The 25,976-nt window shown below is 40.0% G+C and overlaps 1 long non-coding RNA gene across 13 annotated transcripts in view; it reads left to right on the forward strand.

Moving 5' to 3' along the window:
• Positions 1 to 25,976, forward strand: part of LOC110468258 (uncharacterized) — a 75,327-nt gene that overhangs the window by 3,720 nt on the left and 45,631 nt on the right. For 6 of the 13 annotated variants that reach the window (XR_014956326.1, XR_014956332.1, XR_014956335.1 and 3 more), the window contains 3 exons: positions 3,795 to 4,008; positions 7,533 to 18,354; positions 18,578 to 22,006. This is a non-coding gene — a long non-coding RNA (uncharacterized LOC110468258). Of the gene's footprint in view, positions 1 to 3,794; positions 4,009 to 7,532; positions 18,362 to 18,577; positions 22,007 to 25,976 lie in introns of all 13 variants that reach the window. The other 7 variants (XR_014956336.1, XR_014956338.1, XR_014956337.1 and 4 more) reach the window with 5 other exon arrangements.

Genomic DNA, 25,976 nt, shown 5'->3' on the forward strand with positions numbered 1-25,976 from the left:
CTTGAGAACAGGAGATATGATGGAATAAGGGGGGATAGAGGAAAGCATAACTAAGAAGTTGCTTTAATGAATTTGGCTTTCCTCTTTGAAAGTTTGAAGACATGAAAGATGTTTTCAAGGAAGCAGGAAAGCTTGCTTAAGGAATGGATTATTTAGAGTTTAAAAAGTGTTGATTGCAAATTGCTCTGTGTATGCTTTGGGTTGTTAAGTGTAAAGAGCTCTTAATAACTAAGCTAATAAACTCCTCAGTGTTTCACCTTGTTATTTTTATTTATGTCTTCAGAAATATGTTAACTTGCTGCATAAATAGCAAGGCATATTTCCTCTTGGTGCAAATGGAAAACACAGTCAAAAATTTCTTCAAGATAGCAAGAAATGAGGTTTTTTTTCATTTACTTTATTGTCCTTTGGTATTTTTTGTGCTTCCTGTTGTGCTCAAGTGAACACAAACTTTACCTGTGTGATCTTTCTGGAATATCTAGCAGATCTCTGTTTGCATCCAAGTGACACGTGAAACTTGACAGCACAGATATGGTGTGAAGGGAGACCCTTTAAAATGTGGATTAATTTAAAATGCTTGAAGATTTAGGACTTCTTAAGACAACCCTAGCCAATTAACTTGATCCCTTAATTCCAAATGAAAGTTCTTGCCATCATCTGTTTAAGGAAAAATTCTTAGACTGACTTGCAAATAAGATATTTTCCTGAGAAGTGAGAGTTTACAGTGAGTTCCCTTTGTTTGGTGGGCAGAAGGATCTCGAAAAAGCTGTTACCCAGCTACTCTTAATGCCTTTGCCCTGAGGCAGACAGGGCATATTTGGGCTTTCCTTATTGATCTGTGTTATGAAACAATTACAGTAGCATTCATGAGCCTTGAAAGCCATAAGCAAAGATAATACACACACTTCACTTAATTCAGTAAGTTTGGTGGGGGGTGTAATATGCCTCTTGGAGCGTAGCTTGAGGAAATCATCTTGGTTAGCACTGCTTGAGGAGGCTCTGATAATGTATTTAATAACAACAACAATAAAAATAAGGCTACCTGGGTTATGTGGTGTTGCAAAACCTCTGCTCCCAGCTGTCATCCACACCAGCCTTGGCTGACCCCAGACCAGAGGAGGCTCTGTGCTTATGCCTGTGGAAAGAGAGGGAACAAGTGTACCCCTGCATTTCTCCTTTGTGTTGAGTTGGCAAAATAATTCAGGCAGAAACTGCCTCTGTCTGGCTCTGCACAGTACCTGCTAAAGAAAGGTCTCATTTTAGCTGTGGCTCTCAAACATTACAGTAGTACAAATAATTTCATGTAATGATTTCATTTTGTTTCCAGTCCCTGGCTTTATCCAGAGACTCGTAGTAGAACTATTAGGCATGTCTGGAATTGTTATGAACCTCTTCTCCCAAAAGTGATTTATCTGACTGAGGTAATACAGTGTAATTTTATGTTAGCCTCTGATTGCTCTTCTAGGTAAGCTCGGCTCCTGTCCTTCTGAAAACCATCTAAAGAAAGAAGACAGGAGCTGCTCTAAACCCAGCCACTGTCCCTCAGGCTGGGCTGGTGCTGTACAAGCCAAGCCAAAGCCTGCTGCTGGATGTATATGCTGGATAGTCTGTGAGGAGCATCTCCAGCACAGAACAAGGGGGAGGAATGGGAACCAGTGTCTGCACAGGGAGTAACAAGACTCTGAACTACTCTGTGAATGAAGCAATAGAGGGGACCAGCTTTGCCTTGATGGAGGGTACATGTGGGCCTGCAGGAATAATTTGAAAGTGTTGGACTTTGAAAAATACTCTGCAGCCAAGCTAGGAAAGCCAGCATTGGGCTGATCTTTTTCTTTAAGCTCCTGCTGATGTGTTGAAATTCCTTTCATAGCTCAGTTCTGAAAGTCTTCCAGTGCAAATGTGAAACCTCTTTGTCACTCTTATACCCTAAGCCATCACATACAGCCTATTTTTTGCCATTCAAGTGGTCTGCCCACAGGAAGGGATGGAGCTTAGTCTCACCTGGAGCTATCACCATGTTCACTGCTCTGTGGCCAAAGCCCATGCTGGGAACAGCCACTGAATGTCACACAGCTGATTGATATGGCAGAGTGGTAGATTTTGGGATGCACAGCTTTGGGTCCTGTCTCCCTGCCTTGTGGAACCTCAGAAGCCTAAGCAGAAACGTGGTTGTTTTTGATGCTTTTAAGGTTCCATGTCCCAAATACTGATAGCAAAAATTTCAGGTGCTGAGAATAAGAAATTGCAAATTCTCATTCTCTGCATATGTACTGCAAACAATGAACAGCTATTCAGGAGCACCTGGCTCTTTGACTAGTTGACTTGAAGTCCTGTAGCTTCAGTGAATTTTAAAACAAGCCTTTTCAGGGCATCTTCAAATTACTGGCCTCTGGCAAGAAAGATCCTCATTTGCTGAAATAGTCAGAGCTTGGCATATAACAGCCCGAGCATCCTTTCTCCCTTTGCCCCAGCCCTACACTGAATGAATTTAATGCACTGCAAAATACCCTGGTAGTTGTGGGATCTTTCTTCAGACAAGTAATTAGCAGTGAGCTGGTCTAACAGTTGTGCTGGAAATACTAGGCTGTCTCTTTACCCCCCTCCTTCTCTTCAACCTGCCTGTCATTTTTGTTTGTTTGTTTGTTTGCTTTTGTTTTTCCTTCTTGGCATGGGACATCTGTCATATTTGGGATATAGATTTCTGGGGCTATGAAAAGCCAGAGAAAACTGTAAAAATATAATTGGAGGCTCAAAATTCAAAATCTTAAGCTTGGTTAAGTAAGCAAGTCTGGGCAAACAGTGAGTGCCAGTGATCTGCTCTTTTGGAATTGAGAGCTATTTTAGTGGAATAGATTCTGCTTTGAAGCAGGTAAATGTATAAAATGTACCACCTCAGACACACTTCACACTGACAGGCACAAGCTATGTGCAGATTGGTAAAATCTGTCTGTGTTTTCCCTGGTGCTTTTCTTGAGTACAAGCATTTGTTCTACTTTGACTTTAATTAGTCCCTCATAGCACTGCTCTGACAGACTAAATTAGATGTCAGTAATAATATACTCTGTAAATGCTATGTCTGTACAGAAATTCTCCATGCCAAAGCTAGGATTGTTCTCCATGTCTATCCACTGCACGTAATTATACATTAATGTAGGATTAAATGTAAAACACTGGCTAGATCTTAAATTGTGCTATTTTGTAGGTTTTACTCCTGTTAGTAATGGCTTGTCCACAGGACAGTAAGTCTGCTCCTCAGTCAAGTGAAAGAAATGTTTAATATGAAGATAAGGTGTAGCAATTAGCACTGGAGTCTATTCAGAGCTGATGTGTTTATTTAGTAGAGCCGATTGTGAAGTGCAGACACTGAGATTTTTAGCAAAGATTTTCCTGTCTGCTGGGTTTCTCAAGCTATGATCTTCAACAGGATGCCCAATTCCAGTTTACTGTCCAGGCACCCTTGTTATAGGTCAAAATCAGTTCAAGCCAACTCCTTTCATCTGTTGCTGTGAACTTTGGCTGAGGCACTTGGTCTGTTTCAGATCACAGGCTTGAGCATGAGCATGAGTTCAAGTTGCAAGGTAACACATAGGCTGTCAACTGAGATTTTAAGATCAAAATGGATCTTTGAGGTCTTTATAACATTAAACACAGAATTTCTCTGATTACTACTGTTTGGAGTCCAGCAGGTCCTGTCTTCATCAAAACAGAGCTTCTAGTGCTGCTCCTGTCTTAACCAGAAGACTCCAAGAGGAAGAGATCCTGACATATGCCTTTGCTGGTTGTTCCAATTCCAGGTCACCATTTTTGTTATATAATTGTGTCCTGAGATGATGGAGAACCACAAGAAAACAGAAAAACATCTGTAGCCTGTAAAAAGCAGCCCCCTCGTTTCTACCATGGAAGAGATGCTGATTTCTACATCATCAGATGTTTTGTAGGGAAACAAGGAGTATTCCTAATGGAAGCCCTCTTTCTGGTTGGATTTTCTTGTAGCTGACAATGAAAAAGGTAATCACTGTGTGTTGAGACTTCTCTGTGACAGTTCAGAAAGAGGTACAACGTAAAAAGAATATTATGTTCTTTTCCTAAAAAGTTTAATAGGAGAACTTCGTCTACATTTCTTTGTTACTTGATATGCTTTGAATTTACTCAAATAATTTAGAAAATTCTGGGTAAATAGCAAGTCAAATGACAAGTTTTTATGTTTTCTTATTCATCCTTTAAAAAACAGAGCTATACCTTTGTCTGTGTTTCCAGTTTCTTTTTCTTTAAAACCAAATTCGGTGCTGCAGGGAAGTTAGACTGGAGTCACATTTTCTTTTTTTCCCATATTTTGTAATTCGTGTTCTAAAATTTGCTGCTTATGAGACTACTTCAAAATATTCCATATGAATGGGAACTCTGCAGAAATAACAGACTTCAATTTGTCTAGTGGGCTGTTACCTGAAGAGAGAGAGAGCCTCATTGTGGCTTCTCAGTGGTGGCTGCTTTCTCAATAATGAAACATGAAGAACAATTTTCTTACCTTGCATTTATGCAAACCTTAACAGTTGAAAAATGGGAAACTTTAAAAAACTTCCCAAACAAGACTCCTAACCATTCTTCAAGCCTCCCAGGGATCAACGAGCTTTGCAGATCAATGCTGTTATTACATGATTGAGGGGACTTCAGAAAGCCATCACATATAGGCAGGAGCCTATGGTTTGTGGCAAACCCTATTGGAAATAAGCATCCCATATCCCTTTGTGACTTCCTATGCTTTTCAACTGGGAGTAGTTTTAGAAGTGTTTGAGATTCAGCATTTATAATGGAATCTGTAGCAAAACTCAGCATGCAAACTGCAAGAAAGTATTTAAGCAGTTTGAGTGAGACTCAGAAACTGGTTTCAAAAGCATTTCCTGAAGGTACAATCACTTCTGGCACCAGAGTAGAAACACTTATGCATATTTCTGCACCCTGGGGCAATTTTCAAGAATGCACCTAATGTTAAATCTGAACTCAAAGGGATTTAATTTTTCTGTTTGATGGGGAGCACTCATTATGCAAATAAGATAGCCTTTGGTCAGCTGCCTATATTGTAAATTTTTTTTTCTATTTTGGAAGGATGCTAAGTTTAAAGCGGAAATTTCCACATTGAAGTTACCTATTTAGTCACAGCTTTTTAGTTGCCTCCAAGATGTGAAGTGGAACACAATCAGCTACAAGCATGATTAGTAAAGTCCCATCCTGGCATGAAAGGAGTTTTGTCTCAGTTTGGCATGGCCACTCTTATAACTCCTTCCTGACAGGGAAATTGCAGCAACCTCCACTTGTCCTTGCTTTCATGGCACAGGTAAAATATCCTTGGTTGTCTCCATGTCTGGCCTTTGGTGGCCAGCTACATCCCATACTTCTTGACCTACCTTCACCCTGGGCTTCTGGGGCAGGGACAGTTTGGACCAGGGTTATAATGGAAATAATCTTCTACTCTGCCTTGCAGTATTCTTGCTTTCCTCCTGACATTTGATGTTTAAGAGGGACCTCAGTCCAGTCTTCCTCACCAACATCTCCAGTGTGACAGACCCACTGTGAGCAGTGGGAGATATGGCCATATGAGAGGCTGGTGGACATTTCGGCCTGTGGGATCCATTTTTCCCACCTGGTGGATTCCATGGCTTTCCTGGATGCAGACAAGCATGCAGGCATACTTTGTCTGGTGGTTACAGGAGGTAAACAAGGGCCTTATTCACCACCAGCAAAATCAGAGAATGGGCCAGAAGAGACTCTGAGGACGCATCTTTTGCTTGTATAGCTCACATGTCATGACAAAACCAATAGAGTGAGGGGATTTTACATCTGCAGGGATTTCTTTTTTCTGCTGATACTTTCCTACTTCTAGCAGCCTCAAAAACATTATGGAGAATTCGGGGGTTTTGTCTCCCGTCACCACTGTGAAATCCAGGGGCTGTTAGGAACCAGGCTTTATCCTCTGTGAAAAAGGCAGTCCATAAGGAACATGAAAAATTGAAAAGCAAGACAAACCTTTAAGTGACTTTTAAAAACTTATTCCCATTGACTACTGTGCTTCAGAACATGGAGGCAGGTACCTGGACATGCATCTCCAGCAGCTCAGTGAGGGTCTGGTGCAGCTCCTCCCTGGGAGCAGTGAAGGAAAAGAACCATCCTCCCTTCTCTGGTGCCTCTTGTTTAGTGGAAAGCATAAATTATCTGACCTAGTACCTGTGATACATTCAGATTTTTCCTCCCCAGGCTGAGTTTCCTTACAAATAACTCTCATTATTTGTGCTGGGCTGGTGGTAAGACATCTGCTTTCTTACATGCAAAAGGGATTTGTTGTGCAGTTCTAAGGAGAGTTTCCTCTGCTGAGTTTGGCTTGCCTAATTAACAGTTTGTGAAATGCTTTGGATCCATCTGGAGGAACGATCCTCCTGAAATGGGGCTCATTTTTCTAATAGTGCAAACCGACCTGCGTGAGCAGGGGCTGGGAGACCAGACCTTGTCTATAAGGAAGATGCATGACAGGGGATGGGAGGCTTGCTGAGGGGGAAGCAGGTGGCTCCTGTAAGTTGAGTGGGAGCTCTGCTCTCCTGGGGAGATAAGCCATAGCAGTGCAGGTGCTGAGTCTGACAGGAAAAGTTAGTGGAAGTGCTTTCCTATGTTGCTGGGCACAGCTGCAGCAAAGTGCTTTACTGTGCTTGAATACTTAGTGTTGCTGAGCTTGCAGCTGGAGAGCTGCAGAGCCAGGCAGAGAAAGTTGTACATGGTGAGCTTCACTTTTCATCCAGCACTGTAGAGTGATCAGGGTGAATGATATCAGGACTCCAGGTTTTCAGAAGTTTGGGATGAAATTGAACAACCTTGGTACTTTTTCAGACAAAGAATGCAGAAGCAGCTGCTGAGCAGCCTGGCACACGGATGTGCCTTGGTTTCCCTCTTTCCCAAGCATTCTGTTTGTCATGTGCTGCATGTGGTTGCATCCAAGGGCGGTCAAAGCTATTAATTCCCACTTGCCTCTCTTTAATTCTGTGTAGAGGAACATTGGGGCAGAGCCCTCAGATGTGTGCCAGGCATTTCCCAGAGTAATGGCCCTTGGTTTTGGCTCTGTGTTGCAAATGCTTCTGCTGGGGTGCACTCTGCTCAGCTGTGCCCCTTCCTCCTTAAAGGTTCCCACTCCCTCCTGCTTTGTTTTGCCAGGAACCACCTGAGTGCAGTGGTCAGAGTGTCTTCCTGTATTGGCAAGCACATTTTGGAAGGAAGAGAAATGCTATTGCCTTGTCATCAAATAATTTCCCGCTGGCTTTTTATTCACCTGCTGCAGAGGACTTAGTGAGCTATATATGGGGAAGGTTGCTGAGGATACACTGTTTTCTTCTCTGTGGTAACTGGATCATGCTTGGTGCAGTTGTAAGACCCTTTGAAGCCTAGCATCATATTTTTCTGACACTTGGAAAAAATAGACCCTGAAAGAGGAACAACAAGCAAACCAATCAAAAACATATTTTCCTAAAATATGCATAAACTTTCTCTTCCAGTAAGAAAATACCCCAAGGACATTGGATCTCAGCACTGAATCCAAGCCTTTAGAAACAGGATGCATAAGGCAAACAACACTGCCAAGGTCACATGCTGTGTGCTTCTGTTGCCTTCATCCTTGGAGGAAATGCTGGGGCCACCAGGAAGATCTGTGCTCCTGAGATATTTCAGGGATACACCAGAAGGAGAAGGAGAGCCAGGACACTTGCTCTTGGTCTTGCTCAGGTGGACGAGTGCCTCCCAGTCTGCTGTGTCCACAGCTGAGCAGGTGCAGTTCCTCCACAGGTTGGACCTTCTCTGTTTTTGTCTAAATAAGAGTGTGGAGTGTTTTCTGAGCTGGGATTCATTACTCTGCTGGCTCAAACAAAAACAAAGCTGTGCTTTCCTTTTCCAAATCACACTGCAGGCTTTTTCACTCTCCCTGCTGATTTTGTTCTGAGGAATTACCAGTGAGCTTCCTGGTATTGGTGACCTGCCTTTATACAAACATGCTCTGAGTTTCACTGTGCATTTATAGCCTGTCCAGGAAAGCTCCCTTCTGTCCAGATGCAAAAAGTTATGGAAGAGCACTCCTAGATATAAAAGAGGCATAAAAGATGCTCAAGAACTGGTTTTATGATTTTCCTTTTGAAAAGACCCAGGTGCTTAATTAAAGGCCAAGAAACAGCTTTTCAAAAGCTGCAGAAGGGTCTTGACCTATCCAAAAGTACACTGAAAGAGAAAAGAAAGGGCATGAGAAAGTGACTTCATTTTTCCTTTATGCCAAGGAAACATGCTGGTATGATGGCTTCTCTGAGATTATTGGGAAAGGGGAGATGGGTGGTAGTACACAGCACTTATCCTGTGTCCCACTTCTGGGGTTTTTGAGAATCCAGGAGCACTTGCACAGAGATACTCAGTGCCTTTTGACATGAGCTCTCATCCTTCCTTAGAGAGTCATAGATGTACCTGGGGTACCTGAGGTTGCTTAGCTGAAAATCAGAGCCATGAAGAAAAGTGGGATGAAGATAGGTAATGCCTTAGATTTTAGCTTTTGTATTTTTCAGATTCTGTGCACTTTTAGTGTGTAATTATGAGTTTCATATTAAGGGATGGTAAGTTCTCTTTACAGAGGAGGAAGACAAAACAATTCCTTCTCTAGCTGGGGACCAAGGACAACCTCAATTCAAATTTCAAGCCCAAGAGCATAAACAATGTGGACTGAATAGAGGAAAAGAAGAAGGATGGGACTTCATAACCTATAATTAGACAATTAACTTCAATATGCAAATGGACCAGAAATTTCAAAAGTGAGAGACCCCGTGGCCGGTTGTGCATTTTGTGACCATTTTGATTCATCTTGGGTGTAGTCCTGGCTGGGCTCTTGTGCTGCCCAAGGTGTATCCATTGAGGAGATCCTTTTAATAAATCTTTACTTTATTCTTTAACTCCGTCTTCCCCTCTGTTCTGTCAAGGCATCATAGGAAAAATCTATCAGAGGACAGGAATAAAACCCCATAACTTGACTGTCAAAGGGAATCAAGCTCCTGCTCTGTGCAGTGGTACAGAAGTCTGGTGTAAGTCACAGTAGGGCAGTCTCAGGACGCTGTCAGCCACAGACATCTGGCAGGTATTTGCCTATTTTTGACTATTTTGCTCTTCCAAGTATCATCACACAACTTGGCAAATTCTGCTTCCCTGAGTGTTTCTCACTGTCTCCACAGTCACGAATGTGAGAAGGCTGTGGCTGCTGTGGGATGTTTCCATATGCTGTGGAGCAGGTCCTGCCCCCAGGCAGCTGGGGTGGGTTGCTTATGTGCTATGAAGGTTCCTGTCTTTTGCCAGGAAAAGTCAGTTGATGCTTTATTAGGTAAAGTAAAAATTCAGAATAAATTTCAGCAAATGAAATAAAACACAACTTGATGAGTAACTTGAACATCAGCTGTAACTGAATATAATACTTTTAAAATGAAAAATCAGCTTCTTTCATCTCTTTGCTATCGGTCTCTATTTCTCAAGCTTTCATAATTGCAAAAACCAAAAGCTCATCTTTGCTTTTAATGCATTGAAAAGTCCAGGGAAAGACTTCAAGATGAGCATTTATAATAATGTCACAGAAATAATTCCAGATTTATAGCTGAGTTCACAGTCCTACCTCAAGTCCTATTTCCTTTTAAGGTGTGTCTATCATTTCAAGAAACTTCCTAAAGAAATTTAAATCTTTTAATCCCTTTTCCTCCTTTTCCAGGCAGAATTTAGTATTTATGCTAAATTGCCTGCAGTTTGGATAGGATAGGTATGGATTCAAATTGTTAAAGACTTTCAAAATCCAGCCAGTATTTTTCATAAACAACATCACATTAAAATGTTCAAATGTCTTTGCTACTCATAAGTTGATCAATTAGTTGATGGGCCAGACGTAAAGTGCAATAACTTCACTGAAGTAAAATGAAGTTGTGCTAGTTTCCTTTAGATACAATCCAGCCCATTTTTCCCTTTAGCATTATACTATTCTACTTTATTTTTCATAACACTCCTTATGCTGGCCTCTAAATTTCTTTGCAGAAAAATGGGGTTTTGTCTGCAATCTTTCTGGTCATAACTTCTGTAGTGATTGCTATTGGTGTCAAGATGAACTCATGATTTTTCTCATAATTAAAAGAGCCGTGAATGCTGCACTTCCATCTCCTCTCCTAATAAAAGCTATAGCAAACCCAGCAGTAGGCATATTTTAAACAAGATACAGCTGAAAAGTGCAGTGATCTCAGAGGTGTTTGCAGTTTAGGAGCTGCAAAAACATGCATTCATGGTTTGCATAAAAGATTAATGCTTAATCCTCTTTTCATGGTGTCAGTGGGAGTTCTGCCACCATTCAATAAAGGGATGGGTCAGATTCTTAATATATTTGATGAAATGTCTTGTCCAAAGACTGTAACTTTCAATGCACAAAAGCACGCATAAACTGTGGCCAAAATAAACTGAAAATAAACAAAACTCCTGTCTCTGGTGGCTAAGCAATGCCTCAGATCCTGCTTTGAAACCAGGGCTGTTGTGTGTAAATGATTGAGCAGGTTCAGTAGAGAGGGCACAGAATGACATTTTCCCTGGGAATATTTGATGTAATGTCCAAATTTTGCTACACAGAATAGTCTGATCCAAAAAGATTCTGATAGGACAAGCAGGATACTGGCAAGACCAAGAGACTTAATGTGGAGCTCAGTTTGTATCCAGGGCTCCAGCTGCAAAGGGACCCTGTTTGCACCTTAACAGTTTCTCTGCTATGTTGGCAGGAATATTTTGCTTTCCTGAATTACTTTTTTGTTAAATAATTTTCCTGATGTGGTGCTCCATGTACTGCTCTGAAAGGAGGTTGCAGTGATGTGGGGTTGGTCTCTTCTCCCAAATAACAAGTGATAAGAATAAAGGAAACTGCCACAAGATGCACCAGGGAAGCTTTAGATTGGCTATTAGGAAAATTTTTTTCTCTGAAAGGATTGTCAAACCCTGGAACAGGCTGCCCAGGGAAGTGGTAGTGTGACCATCCCTGGAGGTATTTACAATGTGTGTAAATGTGGCACTGAGGGACACAGCTTAGTGTTTTACTTGGATTTAATGGTCTTAAAAGTCTTTTCCAACCTAAAAAATCTGTGATTCTATATATTGTGACAGCTGATGCTCCTGCATTTCTTCAAGGTGTTTCTGTGCTGTATTGTCTTTGCTATGAGGAAGAATGTGTTTGCAGAGTGATCTTGGCAAATTGAGTTCTCAGTTTTCCTTCTGTTTAAACTCCATACCTCTCATTTTCATAATGAGAACTGAACAGGAAAGGCAGCAACATAGTTACAGTTTTGTTTCTCCTTAAGTACAAACACTTTTTTAAAATTACTTTTTAAATTTCCTTTCTGAGCTGGAAGCAGAGATGCTTTGTGGCCAAACCAGATTCACAGCAGGATGATTAAGCACCATCACAGCCTGGGGAGAATTGCCAAATATTTTGAGTGGTCCTAGTATCATGTGAATTCAGTTCCAGTGCAGTCATGCAATGGTATGAATGGATTATAAAAGATACTGAGTGGTCTCTCCAGGGACTGCCTTAGGCAGCAGAAATCCTTCTCAGTTCAGTACAGAAGGATTAGACCACCAGACATCACTGCCTGTCTGATGAGTGTTTTGTGAGAATTTTTGTTCTGGTTAATTGTGAAGAAAATTCTGCCCAGATTATAAAGGGACCCAAAACAAGTGAAAAATATTTCAGGAATAGAAGAGTTCCTTGAGAGGGTTCCTTGAGAGCCCAGGTGGTCATGGTGGCTGGTGGTGCTTTGTTGTTTGAAGCAAAATGTATGAAGCTAACCTTGTTCTTTGGACAGTGTGTTTAATTTTCCACATTTGTCATTTGGATGTGTTCCTTGAAAATTACATTTGCTTGGAAAGAAAGTATAGTAAGGGCTGGTAAGAAACTGACAGCAGTGCAATAGGGTTATGCAAAAGAGAATGAAAAGAATAAAAAATAATTGACTTTTGCAAATCTGATTTTTTTCATCCTTGTATCTGTCAGCAGCTTAGCTTACAGAGATTCTACAGGAACAAAACTTAGGCAGTAAAGCTGTCACAGCACAGACTTTGGATAGGCAGAAATAATTCTTGTTGAACCCAAGGTCAGTGGCAAATACAGGATCCAAAAGGAAAGCATAAACCTTAAACACAGAAATTAATATCTGCATTCTCACAAAGGAGAATTGCAGGTTTAAACCAACATTTTTAAAGCAGACTGTGTCCTGTAGTCCTTCTTCCTCCCACTGAGGTGGGGACTTGGATGTACCAGACATTTTAGAAATACATTTTGTAAACACTGTCTTTGTTAAGATCTTCTGGAGTAAATGTCTCAATGTGTAAGGTATAATTTTATATATCACTGTGACTCCATGGGTAGATTTCCACACAATTACTTGTGCACAAAGCAAACTACATGCCTGAATATTTATTAAGCTTAGATATACATTTCAAAACGAAGCAAATGAGGGGTAACTGGTGAGATATTGGTGAGATCTTTTAAGATTTTGAGCTATTCTCTTTTGTTCTGACTTGAGACTAAATGATTTCTAAGAGTCTGGTACATTTGCGTCTCACTCTAGGGTACCAGCGTGTTATTTGCAGTGGCTTTGCTTTTTAAACAATCCCAGGTAGTGTGAGGATGGTAATGAATATAGGAACATTAATATCATTGAGTCTTAATAAACTTTGCGTTGAAGAGAGCTAAAAGGGACTATATGTCTAATTGCCTGAGAAAATCAGAAAAAAGTCACTTTTTATCTTGAATCACCAAGAATAGCATTTTTGAAAGTCTATTTCTGAAAGTCTATTACTTTGTATCTCAGTTTTTCCAATATTTGGTCTGAATTTATATTTGCATAATTTGGTTTATTATTGTACAAGAAGTCCCATGGTCTGTTTCCATTTTTGATATTGAGTTTTACCGGAATCAATGTGTTCTCATGAAAGAAATTTAATCTGGCACATTTTTTGACAGAAAGATATGGTTTTGGAAATCCTTAATTAATTTTAGACTTCAGCATACAAATGTGATTAATCAAAAAATCAGCCCTAAAGTTGGTACTCTGTAATCCCAGAAAAGCAACTAAGTGGTGTTTGTGTTGTAATTGCAACCAAGCAGAGCAATGAATCTGGAAAATAGGGCAAATACAGATACAAAGTTGAAATCCATTGAGTTTGCACTGTATGTTCCTTCTTACAGGATCTGGAACACTTTGGGTGCAGAGAATTCTGTCCATGGGCCTTAGATAATTAAAAAAAATTCTCAAAAGGACAGGAATTCCTTTCATACTGTTGCCCTTTGTAGGACTATGTCATACTCCTATGTAGGAGTATGTCTCTGCCAGTTGTGGTGTGGCAAACAGGGTAATCAGAAGTTTTCTGGGAAGTGGCTTTTCCAAACTGCACAAAGTGCTTCTAATTTGCCTTGGCCTGACAAGCACAGGCATGAATTTCCAATGAACATTTGAGAACTATGAGCTGATTGATCCAGAATTGACTTTGACATGAAACAACTGCTTCTGGAAGGCCTAAAATTTGCTTCAGGTTTAGTGACTTTTGGATGCCCAGGTTTTTAGCTGCATCTTCCAACAGAGGACTCTAATGAAGCCTATGCTGTTCTCCTCAGGTACCAGTAAGAGTGAAAAAGAACAGATGGATTGGCTTTTAGCTGCCACCCTAATACAAAATTCAGGAATGCACCAATTCTTTCTGCCCAGAAAAAGAAAATTCCTTTTGCAAAGATTTTGACCATAACACCATTAGATGCTGTGTTGTCTTGTTAATTTCTGAGCTCCTGTGTTTTATTTTCTTTTTCTATTTTTTGCTTCTTCTCTACACTGCAGACTAATTATAGCAAAGGCCTTTTATTCATGTGTAGCACAGAACAGCTTCCTTTTATAATTTGTATGATGTTTATTATAATATCTGATATTTTTTCCTGTTTACTTGGAGTGAGAATCAGGGAAGATGATGCTGAAAGAAGTCAAATGTTGGTAGAATGCAAAGATAGAGAAAGAATACAGAAAATGCTTTAAAAATAACAATATCAGCACAGCAACTTTTCCCATTCTTCAAAATTTATTACAAATCAGTTAAAAAGTTTATTGTCAAGAAGAACATTTCTTGATTAATTCCTGGTCAGTAAAGAAACAGAACTGTGGAATTCTGCAGGAATGATGGCTACAGACAGACAAGTCAGTGAGGGCCCCAGAGCTCTCTATCCTGTCTCCGATCACAGCCAGGGAGTGATGCTTGGGAAGCATTTTAACAGCAGTGCCCTAAGGTCTGGTGCAGCTCTAGGTATATTCTTATTTCTTTTCCAAGTTAGAAAGACCCTGGGCTGTTCACTTGCTCTGTGTACAGAAATCATCCCCTTTTACTGTTAATTTTCTAGGGCTGCTGCTTAGTTTGTGAGTTGGGTGGTCACACTATTTGCTCTTACTGAAAGCACCAGAGAGTCAATTAAAATCAGTGAAAAGGCACTCGTGAATTCATTCAGTCTTTTGATCCAGATTTCTTTTATGCAATGAAATTGAAAGGTACAGATGATTTTCAGAAAGATGATTAACTGTAATCAGGTAGATAAGCAAACCTGTTAGCAACTATGGCATGTCCCCAGGTGCCCCTTGAATCAAGACTCATAAGGACACAATTTAAAATATTTTAATTATTACTTTTTGAATTTGTAGTTTAGTTAGGATCTTGAAAATGTACTATGATTAATGACTATCTAGTCAAGTGACTGTAAAAATGTATTAAGCCCCTGAGAATGATAAATCTTCTGTAAATGAATACAGACTGACAGTCAAGGATCACGTGTTCTCCAGACCTTTTGATAAATGTTCTTGCTTTTATTTCCAATAAACTTTGATACGTGAAACTGGATAATTTATTTCCACTAATTTATCTTTGTTCTCATGGGTATCAGCTACTCTCTTTCCATATTTTTATCCTAGAGAAACACAGTGGAGGTTAGATCATCACCAGTAGCAATAAACCTAATAAAATCAACTGGAATATGTGATAAATTCAAATTAATAGCATGGCAGCTGCTTGCTTAGATTAGGAAAAGAGTGGTAGAGAAATCTGCATTGTGTCTTTCTGTACATCTCAACAATGAATAATTTAATTTTGTCCTCAATTCCAGAATGTTTCACTAGCATATTATATTGCTATGAGGTTCATGGTCATGTTATATGTGTTCTACATACCAAGAATGAAAGAGTCCTACCCTGAAAGCTTTCTAATCCATCTTTCCTGCAGCAAAAATCTCAAGTAAAATCCATGTATCCATCTTGTTAATTAAAAAAATTCTGTAGGTTTTTTTTCTGCTCATTTTATATAAAAGATGGATCAATTCAGTCCCAATACATAAGGGGCATTAAAATTCAAAATTGTATTTTTAATTTTTGATTTTACAAGTGATTAGGAATTTGCACTAATTATCTGACATTCCTGCCATTCTTTTCCAGTTGCAAAGCTTTCCCCTTCACTAAATATGATCTATTAAATTAAAAATAAAAATCCAGTGTACTGTCTCACTATGGAAAACAAAAATCTAGGTGAGATACGAAGAGAAACCACTCCAGTGCCAGGTGTTGTAGGCATGTTCATAAATAGAGGAGTTCATGGGGCATTTCCAAAGGAGATGTCACCCCTGTATAAACAGAAGTAGAAAAGCAAATCTAACCTCCAAGGCTCTGTGACTGGAACACTGTAAGGTGCTTGCTCCTAGGAGGAGATTTGGAGATGTATCTTGCAAGGCTGAGGACAGTGCATGCTTTCTGAACACCACTCGGGATTCACTGGCAAGGGGATTCTCTGGAACAAAGAGCTTTAAAATTCTTGTTAAGCTGGGAATGGAGCCTAAAGGACCTGCCAGGATGTGAAAAATCTGCCAAGCATGCTGTCCTCAGGTAGAGGAGTAATGACTTCACTGGAGAGCTGCAGATAGCAGGGTTGAGTAATGTAAAAAGGATCTGCTTGTGTTGGTAGGTCAAAAAACCAAAGGTTTTGACATGGAGAAGACAGATCAATCTGAGTTGTAAATTCAACCGAAGGTCAGTTCTTTTCCCAGCATATGTGTCATTTCAGAGGGAAGAAGCTTGTAAAATACTGTGAACGGGGTGTACTGTGTACTGCACTGTACAGCTAGGAAAATTCCACGGTGATATTCAAACTGCAGAAACTAATGTTTATTCCCAGTTTTCACTCAAGCTGTTTCAGCTAAATATACTGCAGGATAGTTTGAAAATCTATGATACAATATAAACTACCTACTTTCTTTTTACAGAGTTAATGGGACAATTTTAAGTGAATTTTTCTTCTAAGTAATAAATTTGTTTGGGGATTAACTTTTTTTTTTGCTGAGGTAGAACATTTATTCCCCAATGATGAAGTGTTTTGCTCATTAGAATAAACTGTGACCACAGTGCTATCACATTCTCTATCATTTATTCAAGGTTGTTGAAATAAAACGAAACCTCTTATGAATATTAAGTATTCAGATGTGGGATTTTTTTACTGCCTTCAAACTAGTTCTATTTAGGAAAATGAGGAAACAGTGACCTTACTTTTGTGGGTCCTTCTGTGTGTAAAGTCAAATATCACCATTGCTCTTTCAGCTCTGATGCCAAAATCCAGGGAGATGGAAATTAAATTTGTGGGAGTCATTTGTAACCTGAGGGGTCTTTATGTGACTCCTTCCTAGTTGAATGTCAGCAGGTCAATCTACCAGCAAAGAGGAGGGGAGAGATGAATATGGGCTGCTCTGAACCAACTCCATTAGGGCACCAGTTTGCTAAGGCAAAGTCCACAGCCCAACACAACCATTGCAAAAGACCAGGACAGGGATGGGCTCAGGATTATCCCCTCTGCTTTAAACCATAGCCTGTATTCACTGGGGAAAATAGACATTGTGTTCAGCCCCAGTCAGAAAGGGACAATTTATGTAAGTAAAAATATGCTTTCAAAGTATAATAGATCAATAACTTATTGTCAGTCAATGAGCTATACACGATGAATGAAACATCTCCATTATGTATTTATGTTTTTAAGTACTTAGGTATACAGAATTCCATCTTCATTGCATATCATGGAGTGATATTTCCTCAGGCATCTGCCTTCTGCCTGAAAATTTCCAGGATAGTTAGAAATATGTGAGATGAAGAAATAGAGCTCTTCTGCAGGCCCTGAAAAAAATAAATGTAGAGCAGCTTAAATCATGTGCCCTAAATCCTAGGTAGTGGAGTGGCTACCCACAGAGCAAGAGTTAGTTGTCATGTGGTGAGGGATGGGAATGGCTTGTTGAAGTGTGTGCTCTCCTGCTGTGGCACTGCAAGCAGAGAATTCTGCAGGCTCCAAGTGCATCAGGGCCCTGGAGCAATGGTCCTCTGCAGGAAACATGGCCCTGTCTCCTTGCCAGTGCTCCAGACCACTTCCAGCCAGGGCTGTATCTGAACAGTGAGGAAAAGCCACAGTGATTTCTCTGCAGATGCAGAGAGGACAAGGTTTGGCTCGTACCTGAGCCAGTATTGTGCTATTTCTAAAGTGCATTGGAACCCTTTGAGACAGCATATGGTGATAATTATGCAGGATAAATTTCCATACAATATCATCTTCACTGTGAATAGGACTTGAGAGAATAAGATAATTGTTAGCTGCTGCAATTTCTCCTTAGTATAGTTAATAATTAATCCCTGAAAAAAGGTGACTTTTTTTTGTAATCTAAAAAAGGGTCTCTGGCACCATTTGATCTATTTGCAAATATTTAGGAAAACAGGGTCTGTGGATGGGAGTGATGGGAATGTATGCTATTTCATATTGATAGTGCCTTGCTGGGTTGGATTGATTTAATCTCTTAATGAAAGCATGATTATTTTCTTTGTAGAACTATGTTTTTGGGGACACAATTGTTCTTTTGCAGGATTATTTTGGATTATTTCGTTGCTCTTCTATGCAGCATGTCCTTCAGCACAGAGCTGAAGGTAAGATATTGGTGTTGTACACCTTGCCCTGGTTACTCTTGCAATTACTCTTTTGGAAGGGTTGAAATGCAACTCTGCACCCAGGGGGGACATCCTGAACTGGTGTGTTAGTTTGGGACAAAATGTGGCGCTTCCTTCTTTCCTTCTCCTTCCAGACTTCACCAAAATCTCCCCGTGGAGGAGTGGTTTGGGTTAGCAGCAGTCTCCTTCCCCTCTCGTGCTGGCAGAAATGGTGCCGCTGCTGCCATGTGGTTTCACTCTGTGGCTTGGAGTGACTTCTCCAGGGGCTCCTCCCTGAACTCAGGTGACTGGTGAGCAATAAACTGACCAGATCTGGGATTTTGGACTAAACTTGTAATGGTTTATCCCAAGTTTTGATTGAGCTCTTATTTGTTCCTACAAATATTCACCTCTAGATTTCACCTCACGTAATTGACATGATGCCATTGCTCCAAAGCGTGTCATTTGCTCAGTAACAGCCCAAATTACTCAGGGGTTACTGACTTTGGCCTTTTAAATTGCATTAGCTACAGGAATTGCCATGACCCCAATTACTGCAAATATATTCATGGATCAAAGACCCTGCAGCCAGACTTCTCCTCCTGACTAAGCATTAACCAGAAGAAGTATTGTGGAGCTGCCACAGATTTTTCTTGATCTACTTTAGTGGTAAGACCATCTGACATGTATCTTGCTCCTTTCATCCTTCTAGAGGACTTCTAGAATATTAGTGAATTAAGATGGACAGGACTTCTGGAATGGTCTTTGATCAACCTATCAAAAATGGAGCTTGAAAATACTTTGGGATGCAGTATCTATCCTATTTTCCTTATTGTTACTCATTGTTCCATTGACACAATGTAATGGAGAGCAATTTTTTTCTTTTTTCTAATTTTTCAGAAGTTTGAGAGGCCTGTCAGTGCAGCTCAACAGTGTGGCTGAGGGAAGAACCATAAATCATTTATTGATTTGGCTATGGTCTTTCAATAACTTTCTAGATAACTTCCAATTATCTAGAGAGGGGCAGGGAAGAGAAGGTTGTGTGTGAAGGTAAGTGAGATGAAGAACATCTGCCTAATCTGTGTATCCTGTCTGTGCCTCTGTCTCCTGAGGACACAGAGACAAAGGTAACTTGAAATGGGACCTTTTACATGACCTGTCCCTGAGAGTTCAAGGTGCAAGGAGGTTACTTCAGGGTGCAGGCAGATGGAGTCCTGGAGTGCTCCAAACTACAAGATATTTCTGTAAATGAGGGGGCTTTCTGCTATGATCACCCAAATTCTTTAACAGGGGCAGAGAGCCCTTGCTGCATTTGTAGTCAGACCCTATTTTGCATCACCAGGAAATACATTCCTTTGCCCACGCAGTAAATTAAAAAAAACATACACACATCTACAGAGCCATTTATGTAAGCATTACAAAATTGTGATTGTCAGGAAGCCTTGCATTAAAACCTTCATTCCTGATTAGAAGATGGCATGCTGAGTACTTCAACCCACTTTGCACTTCAAATCAAGCTATTATTAGGACATCTGTCCGTTCACTCTTTTACTTAATGAGAACTGTTTTGTAGAGATGTAATAATGATGCTTCAATATAAAATCAGAGATAAAACCCAGTTTTGTTCAGCATCTCCTCACAAAATAAAACAGTGAATCCTGCTTTTGCAAAGCTTGAAGAACACTGAGAACATTGCTGTAAATCTGAATCTTGCCATATTCCTTTGAGCATAACTTTATAACTCCCACATGGAGCTTGGCCCGTCCTCCATCCCTGCTGGATTAATGAAATGCTGCAGTGCACATGGAATGCGTGTTCATTTAGACCAGTGGATGTAGCCTTTGGGACACCCAAAGGAGCATGCCAGACAATCATAGAATACTTTGAGTTGGAAGGAACCTTGAAAGGCCATCCAGTCCAACTCCCCTGCAGTGAACAGGAGCTTCTTCAGCCAGATCAGATTTCTCACAGCCCTGTCCATCCTGACCTGCAATATTTCCATGGATGGGGCATGTACCATCTGGGCAACCTAACATCTCTTATCATAAAGAATTTTTTCCTTCTTATGATTTAGGAGGAAGACCAGAAAAATACAGGGTTCTAGTGCTGAAATTCATTAGGATTTACTCATCTCCTTTTTTAGTTTTGGGAAAATAATTACATGCTAAGGAGCATTGCCAAAATGGTCTAGAAAGCTGTGATTCAGGAGGACAGTACAGACAGCAGTGCATGAAGACAGGACTGCTTCTGAGACCAGGTCCTGGCAGCCAGGAGCCACTGGAGATAACTTACACAGAACCACATGGGAGCCATCAGCCAGGTTGGACTGAAATTTTTCTGCAATAGCCCATTCACTGAGAATGACCAGTCCTCAGCTTGATGCAATGGTCAGTGATATCAGAGCTTTTCAGTGAGCTTTAAAACATTGCACTGATGTTCTGGAGGTCATCCTGTATGAATGAAAAAAAAAAAAATTCCTGATGTTCTCAGTATATTTTATCAGCATTACTACAGCAACGTCTGCTCTCATCACCACAATATCAGGGTCCTGCAGCACCTGCATTTCTCTGCAAAGAGTATCTGCTCTGCTTGGCAGTGGTGACATCCACTGCCCTTGGGTTGTGCTTGGTGGAATATTATGTCTTATTTCTCCTACTTCAGCTTCTGTGGGAGTATTGCTTTTGTGACAGCTAGCAAAATCATAGTTTCAAAAAAGAAACTGTTGAAGGAATACTATTTTTGTTTATTGTTTTCCTTAATTTGAAATATGTAGGGTCCAAAAATGCATGAACTGAATCTACAGTCTACCATGGCTAATGTTTTATAAATATTAAAATGGAGGCAGACAGATTGAAAAATTGCTGGAGTGAAACCTACAATTAAGCAAAATCTCTTAGATGCTCTCATATCGCTCTTGAACACAAAAGAAAGGGGAAATTATGAAGGGAAAACACAGTGACTTCATTTCAGATAGAAAAGATAATGCTGTATAAAGAAATGAGAAATCATTTAATATTTACGTATGTATCTACAGATAGTCATGCAGATAATACTCATAAAAGAAAGAGTAGAAAATTCTTTTTAGTACAAATTAATATTCAGCTGACTTGTTCAATTTTATGTCATTTGTATGTGGAGAGTGATTTATTCTTGACTATTTTGCAACACCGTTTGTTTTGCATTTGAAATGCCAATGATAATCAAGGTGTCTTCTGTGAAATGCCAGCAAAACAAAATTCAGGGAGCAATTGGGATGATAAGAAAAGATCCCTGATCCTAAACCTGACCATGCAGATTCATGTTGGAGGGGTATGCTTTGCTCTAGCTCCTCAGTATGTACGGGGACACCTGTGCTAGAGTGGGGTCCCTTCATTATTGCCAAAAGCGACTATTAATCTGCACAGCCCTCTGCTTGTGATGGGACTTGAAGCAGATGGTGCTGCAAGGAGAGTGAGTGTGGAGGACACTGACCTCTGGCTGCTTCCTCCCCCCGGGTAAATCTGTGTTTGTGTATTACAGGTCTCAGTGGCCCAAAGAGGAAAACTGCCAATGTGCAAAATTTCATTAACTTGCAAGGCAGCAAAACAGAGTCCCCCAGGCTAAACTGCAAATCTGAAAATCATGGTGTAAAGTAGAGGTGAATAATAAAGCAGTGGAAAAGGAGAACAGAGGGAACGGTACTGATGGTTCCCATCACTCTTTGTTGAGGCTGCTTTGAGAGTTCACTGAAATACCCAGGAGCACAGCCTTGGATTTAGGTGAGTGGGAACACTCTGGACCCAGCTTCTCCAGGCCTCCCTCTGTGCAGGAGATTTGCTGGCATTGTCACAGCCACAAACTGCAGGAAGAAAGCTGCACAAAGAAGAAAAACTTCCTCTATTGCAGCCCTAAATACTTCTAAGAAGAGAAACTGCTACCTAGCCATGTCTGCAGTTCTGCTCTACTGCCTCAAAAAGGTAAGAGCTGTAAGTGTGTCAGTTTTAAACTACCTTGAAAGTATTGTCTGACATTGTGGTTTCCTTGGAGGCTATGCTGCTGATTACCTGCATATTAATAATAATGATTTATTCTGCTAAGGGAGTTCTTTTTAAGAAGGAAATAGTCTGTGGTTTACAAGCTTTCTCAGCCTCTTTATCAAAGTCCTAGGGAAGCATAAAGATTTGAGCTTCCATGTACTAAAATCTGATGGAAAAGTTCATATATCCTCTGAAAAGTATCACTCACACTTCTTCAGACATTGCCAGTGTATGCAGTGCTTTCCACTTTGTGAAATGATAATAAATGATAACAGAGCAGGTTGCTAAGAGATAACATAGCTTGCCAAAAGTGTGCAGACATAACCAAATTAAGACACTGTGCACCCTGAAGTTTTCAGGCTACCTTGGCAACACTAATGAATTTTTAATGGTTGAAAGGGCCAGAACATTTTAAGCTCCTCTTTTTTAAACAAACTTTGAGCAACCTTTGCTCAGATTAAACACAGTCTCCTACCTCTTTTGCAATAGATTTTTTTTCTGTGTTGAACGCAATAATGAATTATTTCCTCTGATTCATGGGTAGAAAATCCTTCCACAAGTCTTTTCATTTTGACACTAAAAAGGAACCCACAGTGTGGAAATCCAGGCTGAGTCAGCCTTTACACCAATTTCTGTGAAAGAATCATCCTAATTTCCAATTATCTAAAGCAGTGGCTGCTGAAGTATTGATGCTTCTAGTTACAGACATCAGAAATTAGTTACTGAGGCAAATTGCCTTGCTGTGCTTCCATTTTCAAATGTAATTCCACTGAAGGGACTCTTGGTTTTCTCATTAAGACCTTTTTTCAGAAGGCTGAGAGCTATCTTGGACATGCAGTTCTCTTGAAAAATGATGTTTTATGGGGTAGGAATTAAAGAACTCAGAATATTGTGGTTCTGTCTGAGGCCACTACTTGACATCACTCTGAGCAGGTCTTCTGCAGGGATCTTGGCTTAACAGGGCCAGCTGATGGGCCTTGTCAAGTGCAGACTTTTTGGCTCTAGTAATGAGTGCATGATGAGCACAGCAAAGTGCTGTGATTACAGGCAGGTGTTGTAGTTGAACTCCAGAGCTCCTGCCCTAAAATCAGTTCTGACAGGCTAATTCTGATACTTCTAGAACACCAAGAAAGCAGCAAATGATCTGTAGGTAGGGCCCCATAAGTTAATTTGTTTAACCTTATTCGTGTGCTTCTAGCTTCCTGAATTAGGCATCCAATTGTCTGTAAAATGTGTAAGGAATAAATGAGAGTTACAAACCCACACCCCGTTTGCAACTGCCCTTTGCTGGTAGAAACACTGAGTGGGTAAATGTGGACTTAATTTTATCTGCCAGCAGCTCAGATGTGTGGCTAAGAAGGAGCTCACATCCTATTTAGCACATGTAGCTCATGGAAGGGAATTGTCTGAATGCCATCTCTTCTCATGGGTGAAATGAGAGAAAAGAGGACAGCTCTTCTCACCTTGTACCCTTGTCCAGGAATACAAAAGTACCCAGGCCCAGATCCAGCATCCCACCTTGCCTGAATGTAGCCAGGGTTTGAGCCTGACTCTTGATGAGAAATGGGAAAGCTTGGGTGAGGTGCCCCAGATGGGAGTCCTGCCCCGAGCCAGTTCTCTGGGTTGGGGAGGAATGTGCTGGTTCTGCTCGTGTGTTCAGCAGCTCACATGACCTGAACCAGCATTTAGAGATATTTCAGAGCTTCACTTCTGAGGACTTTAAAACAAACAGGAATGAGAAATCTCTGTGTTAGGCAGCAGCTCAGAGATGTCTTGGAGGACCTGGGTATTTACATTTGTCCGTACATCTGGTCTTAGGTCACACACTTTGTTCAACAACTGTTCTCAAATGTAATAACTTCACTAGTGTAATGAGACAGGGTCCCTGGTGTTGTGCAAATGTACTGCATGAATATAAGTAAACATAAAGTGCACCTGCACTCCCTCAATTGCACTTACCCAGACAAATAACATCCTCACACTTGCAAACCATTTGGAGCTGGCAGATGCTGCTTTCTCACAGTTACTTGTGTGTGTAGGGTTTGTGCACATGATGGGAATGCTGCTCCTCCACAGGTGGCTCATAAAGGAGTGGGAGACCTAAATGACCATCAGCATTTAGGGAGAAATAACTGCTAGTCTTCTAGGGTCCCCAAAATGGCAGCTCCATGGCTTTATTCATCTAATTCTAAAATGGACCAATAACACTTCCTCTCAGAAGTCTTCATGTATGGGTTTAAGACAAATTGACTGGAAAGCACTAAAGGAAAAAAGAAGCAACAGCAACAACAAACAACAATACTTACAAAATAAGAGGCATTTTGGGGCAATCTAAAATTAGTTAATAATTCAGAAATATTTTCACAGACACTTTCTCTGATCTATTTTTCTATTTTAAATTTATTATCAGACATCTTCTTTCAGTGTCTAAATTAGTTCACCCATAAATATGGATTGGTTATTATATATTGAAGTAATATCACAGTAATCTTTTTGTATTAACTTTCACCTTAAGACCAGCAATTTCTTTATTTTGAATTAGTTCTTTTTTGTTATAGTTTAGCTTAGAAATTTTGTGCAATGTGTGGCTTAAATAATTACTACTTTTCATTTTTTTTTGGCTCCGTTTCTTCATTAATACTTTTGAAACTTGTCATATTTTAAAACATTTCGACTTCTGGTTGAACTTTATGATTAAGGGAAAGTAATCCACATAAAACACATCTTTAATATAAAAAAAGGTCTTCTGCTCAAGCAGGAAAAATGTGTGTGTGTGTGTGGTCACACTATCACACTATGAACAAACTGCCTGTAATGTGTGTATCTTTAATATTCAAGACATCAAATATAAAGCAGCGTGCATTTCTTGGTATGATAAAATAGCTTCGCTGCGCATCCAAATCCCTCCAAAGATTTCCTTCCAGTCTTCTGAACCTCTCAGGCTCTTAAATTACTGCAGAGGTTTCCCAATGGATGGTGACAGAATGGAGCACAGATTTGTTCATCTCTCTGTATATATTCCCACAGAAAGCTGTAACACAAACTCTGGGGATGAGATGCCAGAAAGACTCTCACTGTCTCTATTTCTAGTTTCTTATGCTCTTTCATCAAGAATTTGTAACTGACACATACAAAATAGCAGCAAAAAGAGTTTTGGTTGCTAAATATTGTTTGGCTTTAAGTTCTACCGCCATGCAAGTAGACACTTATTTTAATATATATTTTAAAAATACTCTTTATTTTAGTCTTAAGAAGATAAATAAAAATAATACAGTTAAACACAGAAGAAGGACTACATAAGAAGCTTTTTTTCATACATCTGGTAGGAGAAAGTAAATTTTTTTGAGTAATCTAAAAAGCAAAATTCTTTGAAAGCTTTTAAGAACTAGTATAAAAAGGACTGATAAAAAACCCCAAAGCAATATTCTAGAATTTCAAGTCAAATACTTTCAGCAAATAACAAAAAGTCCTGTAATAACAACAACCAATTGAACTAATAATATCCATTAATTGAAATCAAAGGAAAAATTCTGTGAGATATCACTATGAATTATAATATTTTTTTTTTTAATGTTGTCAGTTAGGGTAATGTGTTGCAATATACTGGCAAAGATAATTAAACAAATTCTCTTGCATTTCTACTGCCAGGCCTTGGCTTCAGCTGAGGAAAGTGTCCAGAAGGGATCCAGGGCTAGTGGTATTCAGTGGACATCTTGGTATGTAGCAAAAGGAGGGACAATACCAGATTTAGAAAACATTTTAATTGAATCCAGCTGTAATCCCATCAAAGTCACCATTCCTTCTTGATTTGAAGCAGAAGACTAATTGCTGCTAGATTTCCAGCTCCCTCTGGGCATAAGCTTTGTGGAGACCCTCGAACCACTGGCTTCTCATGCTGAGCCAGATCAGG

This window comes from Lonchura striata, chromosome 6 (assembly GCF_050655825.1).
Source record: "Lonchura striata isolate lonStrDom1 chromosome 6, ASM5065582v1, whole genome shotgun sequence".
Taxonomy (NCBI): domain Eukaryota; kingdom Metazoa; phylum Chordata; class Aves; order Passeriformes; family Estrildidae; genus Lonchura; species Lonchura striata.